Raw genomic sequence first — 7842 nt, forward strand, 5'->3', positions numbered from 1 at the left:
AATTTTAAAAGATCTAGTTGGGAATGAAGTAATGGGTCGATCTACTAACCGAGTACCTAGGCAGTTCAGAGCCTTTACAATAGAGTCAAATGGAACCCGAACAAAGAGAGATAGGGCTTCATGCTCTTTAAGAATGAAGAAGGATAGAGCTGATCGAGTAGTAATGGAACCTAGCACCCTAGTCGGCCCGATCAAAGCGGAATTCATATGATCATACTCGCACTAGGATACTGGGGTTTAGATAGAGATCGAGGTTAGATAGAAATCATGGAGAGTAATTCTAACAATATCTAGAAAAGATCCAGGTGGAGGATGGCGCGCCGCTCGCCGACCATGGATCAGAACTGTTCATAGGGTTTATCCAAAATCACGGAAAGAGATGCCATATCTAGATCCAACATCTCCAGAGAGAGAAAGTTCATTAGAGAGGAAAACAAGAGAGAGAGGATGGGGAAGAGAGAGAAAGTCTAGTAAGAGAGAGAAAAGAGGAGAGAGAAAGAAGAAAGAGACTCTCTTCTTCTTCAAAATAGGGGAGTCGATCTTTTCCTACCTCCTCAATGGGATTCAAGTGTGGCTGTGGTGGCGAGCTCCGATGGCGACAAAAGGCGGTTCGGCCAAATCAAGGCCAATCATCCTACAATTAGAGAAGAGAGAAAGGAAGAAGAAAGGAGAGTGCTTACCTCAATCCGGTGAGGGTTCCTAAGAAGTCCTTCCGATGACAAGACAAGGGAGAAGGTCGAAGGAAGGGCTCAGAATTGATGGCTTAATATTAGGTGAATTCGAAAGAGAAGGGAAGGAGATCTTAAATAACTAATCTCAAGCCTTATCTGGTCGAGATCCGGATCGCGATGAACTCTCAATTCATCGCAATCGGGGAGGAAGAAGACTCCATCCCCTCACGTGCGACACACGCGAGGCCCTAGTTAGGTGGCTGGGCCAGTCAAGTGGACTGGGCCCAGTCCAAGGTATCACATAAGCTTTTTCCTTTGTATATATGCATGGGACAGATCCTTCTTCTCACACTGAAAGCCCACTAGGGCTCGTTACATCAAGTGAGACACGGAGAAAAGAAGATTTAATAAATAGAATGCCTTGCATATCTATGAACGACTAGAGACTTTATCATCAGACTGTGACTTCCTATAAGGTAGACCACAATGAGTTACACAAGCATAGCACATTGGATGTTACTTTTTTTATTTTTATTTTTTTTCCCCTTCGTGTATGTAAAAGAAATTTTAGTTCATTGATCGTATGTGAGGCCTTGCAATGAGTTCATTGGTCATAGGAGGAATATGAGTTATTACCCTATAATCATTGCGAGCAGTCTAACTACTCAAAGGCTGGTCCTCCCAATTCTAACTATTCCAATCTTCCATGCTTAATAATTAAGATGCATTTTTGGTTTCAATGCCAAAGGATGTGATGTTGGTGATGTGGGTGATTTGAAGCGTGCAGTAGTTGTCACGCACCGATCCCCGAGTGCGACGAATGCCGCACGCCTACACGGCGGACCGTACAGGTTTGCAAGGCAACAAAACATATCAAAGCAATAACAAATTCTTGAATTTTTTTAGTCAATAATTTATTCAAAGCAATCTTCTAAAGTTTCAAATTACCATATGTCAACATAAATCAAATACTCTAACTAGTCTATCTAAAATGTCAATAACTGAAGGAATTATCAGAAAATTTAGCACACTCCCCAAGTTCCAAGCAATCAGGTGTCTATGCATCTGGATCTGAAAAACTGAAAAATATGATAATGAGCTATACTATCCCAGTAAGCAATATAATATTTTAGAGCGGTGTCAAAGCATGCCAGATATTTAATAAAAGCACAAATTAATGAATAAAAAATAAATCACAAATAAACATTTTTTTTTTGAAATTTATTAAGCATTTTCAGAAAACTCTGATACCAGAATTCCAACATAAATAGGCTATAGCCACGTAACCCTGTGACATAGGTTGCACAAAGTGCCAAATCCACTATTATTAACCAGCAACAGTGTCCAAATTTACTATTATTAATCACCGGTGGCAACGATGTCCAAATTCACTATCCTAATCACTGGTGGTGTGGTGTCGAACCTAGTTTCCTTCATGTACAAGTTGATACAGCCAACGAATAATCTCGGCAAGGCCAAAACAGATTATAGCCATGCTGAGAATACATACATATATACAAAATAATTTTTCATAATTTTTTTAGTCACATTTTTCTGATTTCATAACATATAACATAATTTTAAAATAATTATTAACATGCCTGACTCGTTTAACTAAGTACAAAATATATATCAAAATTTAATCAACTAATAAATTATTTTGTTAAATAATTTAAAAAACATACTTTGAAATATTAAGTTACTTATTTTTTTTGCTTCAAAAATCTCACTTCAGTTGGACGAGTTAGGTGCACCTCTAGGTATTTTGTGAAATATTGGTACAAATACAACATTGACCAGAAAGTAACCATAGCACATCAAAAAGGGAAGCTTCTTCTACTTTTTATATCTTCCTAAGGTAAGAGCTCAATAAGTTTTCTTAATCTTTTTGGAATCCTCTTTATTGCTCCAACGACAGGCTTTGCAGTTGAAGCAACTTCTTCAATGCCAGTAACCATATCTGGCTGACAAAGCAAATGAGAATTTTTTTCTGCTCGATTATTAAGAAAGAAAACCCCTATCCCAAGAAACACTATTCCAAGAACCAGGTTGGGTGCATGATTCCTTGCAGAAATAATAAGCCCATGGAAGACCGATGCAGGTGTGACTTGTTTTCCTTCTGCCTTAAAAGAAAAGAATGATGCAGAAAAGAATCGAGATGATTTATTTAACAATGCTTTGGGGGCAATTAGAGGCGAAGAACTGTCCTTGGTCAGGTCCTTCGATTTATTGTATGTCCTGCTTCTTTGCCCGTGAGACATTCTTCGACTTTTCCACCTTATCAGCCTCTACTCCTTAAGAATCCAAACTCAACTTCCCATTCTCTTGACCATCAATGTCATCAGATGATTTAAGTTCTTCAATGTTTCTAACAGCTATACCTCCAGCCAATAAATTATCTTCAATCTTCTCATTTCCCTCAGTAGTAATATCACCTCCAGCATCCTTGCTCGCCTCCTCCAGAACAGGAGGTTCTTCATTGTTTAGCTGCTCTTGGGAAGACACAGCTTGCTGCTCCGCAGCATTAGCAGAAACATTGGCCTTCTCAGCTCTCCGAAATGCAAGCTCTGCATCATTCACACGCTGAGTAGTTTCCAGTTCACAAGCCACTGCCTGTTCAGCCAGGTGCATTATATTAGCCACATCCTCCTCAGCCTTTAAAGCATTCAACTGAACCTTCTCAGCAACTCTTCTGTAGTTCTCCTTTCTTGGCTTGAGTTTGTCTCAATTCTGGCTCAAACTTTGCCAAGCATGCCTGACAATCCTCAATCTCTTCCTGTATCACGCACCGAGCCCGAGGCGCGGCAGACGCCGCATGCCCGCACGGTGGGCTGCACAGGCATGCAAGGCATCGAAACATATCAGAGCAATCACAGATGTTCAAAACTTATTTGAGGATAATCACATATGCTTAAAATTGACATAAATAATTAAAGTTATTCAAAAACAGTCTTACAAAATTCCAAACTAACATTTGCTAACATAATTCAAAAGTCCAAACTAATCTAACTAAAATGCCAATAACCGAAGAAATCATTGGAAAATCTAACGCACTCTCCAATCCCGTGTGATCAAGCCTCTGGATCTGAAAAACAGATAAAATAAAATAATGAGCTATACTAGCCCAGTAAGCAACAAATACCCCAAAGTGAGGTCAGAGTATATCAGATCAAAATACAGGATAATGTCTGAAATAAATTATAAATAACATCATTTGGCTGTTTTCAAAACTTATTATCATTTTTTCGAAAACTCTAATATCAGAATCTGAACATGATAGGCTACGGCCACGTAACCCAGTGGCATAGGTTGCACAGAGTGCCAGAAACCACTATAGTTAGTCACCGGTGGCAACGATGTCTAGAAACTACTATTCTAATCACTGGTGGCGCGGTGTCGAAACCGGTTCCTCACAGATTACAAGTCAACAGGTCCAACGTAGAATCCTCATTGGCGGGGTCAGAACAGAACATAACAGATTATAGCCATGCTGAGAATGCATATATATAAAAATAGATTTCATAAACTGTACCATCATATTTCACGGATTTCAAAGCATATAACATGATTTTCAAATAAAATTTAACATGCCTGACCCATTTTATTGAATACAAAATATATGTCGAAACTTAATCAGTTTATCAAACAATTTGGAAATCACACTTGAAGTATTAAGTTACTTACCTCTTCTCGCTTAATTCCTACTTCAGGTAGGCGAATTAGGTTCACCTGTTAACATTTAATTAATTTCTTTGTAAATTTTAGAGCTAAGCAAAATCCAAAAATAATACTACTGGACTCGGCCCAACAGAGCCCCCAAAGTTGGTCTCTAATTATTTTATTTATAAAATTTCATTTCAGGGGACAATACCTAATTATATAGTACTATTTTGTATAAAGCTTGAGTAAAGGGACCAAACAAATATAGTTGGGGACCTTTATGTAATAAATCTTTCCTATAGGGATCAAATACAAATTACAGAAGACCCTTTTTTAAAATAATATACTGCCAAGGGCTTAACTGCAAAATTCCATTTATTGGCCAAATGGGTTCGGGTTTCGGGTTCCGAGTTCGGGTTCCGGGCTCGGAACTGAACTGGGCCCAAGTTGGGCCCACAAAGGTACTGCCCAACTAGGCCCAACCGGACTAATCTGGGCTCAAGTTGGGCCCACAAAGGTACTGCCCAACTAGGCCCAACCGGACTGAATTGGGCCCAAGTTGGGCCTGCAGTGAACAGGGCCCGACGGCCCATCATAGTGCTCACGGCCCACAATGGGCCTTCTTCCTCACCGAGCTCCCCACGGACAGGGGAGATGGGAGAACGGAAGAGGAAGGGGGATCGGCGAGGTGGCCGGCCTGGGTGGCCGGCCTAGGTGGCCGGGGGGGGCCTTCGCCCGGTCGACGGCCAGCCGACCGCAACGGCGGCCGGCGGTCGCTGCGGCGACAGGCATGAAGACAACCGAGCATGGTCTCGGTTTGGGGCCAAAACAAAGGAAAAAATCAAGGATAAATGGCTATGGAACGAAGAGCCAAAGAAGGAGCTTACCAGCGGTCGATGGAGGCGGCGGATCCCGACCGCAGGTGGCTCAGTCCGGTGGTCAAGTGGCGGCGACGGTGGTGGGGCTTTCCGACGGCCAAAACAAATCTTGGAACAGGGGATGGCCCATGAAGGGGCTTCGGACGGTTGATCGGACGGGAGGGCATGCCGATCACCAAGGAAAAGAGAAGGAGGGAAGGAGGGAGGAGGAGGAAGAGGGGGCTCGGAGGTGACCGATTGAGGAGAAAATGGGGGGTTTTTATCAACCCACCCCCCCCCCTCTCCGTAACGACTCTCCGCCGCGAAAATCGCGGCGGTCGAGCGAAATCCGCGGCCGTGGTTGGCCGCGGATTGACTGGAGGGGGGTGCCGCGGGATACCCGCGGCGCCCTTGCCCCGTTTGTCCCCGGAGGAGCCCGAGAGGATCGCCATCGCGATCCTCTGTTCCGGCTCTTCCCAAAAGAAGAATGGGACTGAAGTCGGCAGCCCACATCCTGGGAACCCGTGGCGCCCTTGCCCCGTTTGTCCCCGGAGGAGTCGGAGAGAATCGCCATCGCGATTCTCTGTTCCGGCTCTTCCTAAAAGAAGAATGGGGCTGAAGTCGGCAGCCCACATCCTGGGCAAACGAGAGTTCTTCTTCCTCATTATTCTGCATAGAAGTTTCAGGTGATTCTTCTTGTTCCATTTTGGAACCCAAAGCTCCTATTGCTAACTGCAGCCTAGCTTCAGCCATGGAAAGTGCCATGGTGGCTTTCTGTACAGCTTCTTTAGCAATACTCTCTTCATTATCAATCTCCTGAATGGTAGAAACAGCAGAAGTAACATCTCTCCGGGCACTTTCTGCTTCATCCTTTAAGGATATTGCCGATTCTGATATCCTTTGCGCTTTTTCTTCAGACATTGTACTGTTAAGTCGAGCGACTTCCAGTTCCTTGAGTGCTTTTTGTAGCACTTCCCTCAGATCCTCCAGTTGATAGGTCGGTCTCCTTTGAATCCTCCCCTGAATCGTTTGGCTCTACAGCAGATTTGGATCCTACACCCCTACCCTCGTGCGGATGCTTTTGCTCATCCCTTGAAGAGCTTTCAGTTTCTTTTCTAATATCTTGACTGTTACCATCAACATATGCTAAAGAATCTTTTTTTTTTTTTCTGGCACTGGAACAAAAATAATGCCTTCGAAAGTTTTCGAGGGTTAAAGATATTAAAATCCAAAGATCTCTGCTGCCGAGAGAGACGAAGGAACCTACCAAAATCTCCCCCACAAGCTCTACTTAGCATCATACAACCACCAACAGATCCACCCTTTCTGCTCCTCAAAGAATATGATTAATAGTAAATCCTAGTTTCTCCAAGAAAATTATAACTGCTTCTTCTATTCCTAAGCCAAGAATTCAGTGTCCCAGAACTCAAACCAACACCATGATTAAAGGCATTCGATTGTAGCAGACCACGAGCCAAATCCATCTCTCCAATCTCCAGGAAAGTACACGAAAACTCCACTACCGATCGAAAGGATCTCGAACGAAGCTGGAGGTGGAGAGATCTACGGCAGACTAAGGATTTACGGTGAGGAGGAGGGCGACCTAGAAGACATCGCGCGGGCTTCCTTTTGGTTTTGCTTTGGGGATTTACAAGGAGGAGAGTGGTCACCGGTCAGCTTACTCACGGAGCAAAACAGATCGGAGCTTGGGTCGTTGCACCGCCCACGATCCGTGGGCGGATAAGCTCCACGAGATGGCCAGCGGCCGTTCTAACTCTCCGTGTAGTCAAAGAGTTCGACGGCCTGTAGCCTCACTGCTTCGACGAAAACGGAGTAGTGAAACACGATCGCGATCCTCTATTCTAGCTTCTCCGTGGCCCAGCTGACTTCAGCCCAATAAAGCCAGAATCTTTCCTTACAATAGTGGCTGATTTGAAAGTACACAGCAAGATTACCTCCAACTTTATAACCTTTTTTTCTCAAATTTACCGTGCATTTGTTCGAAAAAATCATGTTTGCCGGGCAGCACACCGACCTCATGTCGAGGACACAAACACGGAGAATTGCTGGTCAAAAACAGATTATTAATAACAATACATCTCCGGGATCTTCGACAGGGAAATGCAAACCATATGATGACTGGCCTAACATTAACATTCCCTACACTCTCAGAAGGAGAACGCTTCCAAGTTCCTTTCACCTTCTCCAGATACCAATTATGGAGGCATCTCTTCCTGTGGAAACATACCAAGAACAAAGCAATAACCAAAATATAAAATTCTTGAAACAGAATGGTAACATTAACCCTCATGATCCACAAATTCGATATAGAGACAATTTCACCTGGTGATTCTATGATGAAGTTAATAAAAACCATATATGCCCAGTAGGGAATACCAGATAATTTATGCTGATAGAACAATATTTCCAGTTTAACACTGCTACAATTTCAGCAGAAGTTCGACAAGTTTCTTTCGTTTAATACATATTGTGAGAGCATAAACATTTCTGCATCACAAATGTACGTAGAGACCTGAATGGAATTTGTCAGTGACAAGGCCATAAGAAGTTTAAGGTGTAGAATACTTTGCATTCTTTTAGGCTATACATGGAGAAGTTATTTTAGCCCTTTCAAAGCCAGAGACAAGTTTGAA

General features: G+C 42.9%; 1 pseudogene; it reads right to left on the reverse strand.

Moving 5' to 3' along the window:
• Positions 1 to 2402: 2402 nt before the first annotated feature.
• On the reverse strand, positions 2403 to 7751 carry LOC120108903 (annotated as a pseudogene).
• Between the last annotated feature and the right edge of the window lie 91 nt (positions 7752 to 7842).

This window comes from Phoenix dactylifera, unplaced genomic scaffold (genome assembly GCF_009389715.1).
Source record: "Phoenix dactylifera cultivar Barhee BC4 unplaced genomic scaffold, palm_55x_up_171113_PBpolish2nd_filt_p 001630F, whole genome shotgun sequence".
Classification (NCBI taxonomy): domain Eukaryota; kingdom Viridiplantae; phylum Streptophyta; class Magnoliopsida; order Arecales; family Arecaceae; genus Phoenix; species Phoenix dactylifera.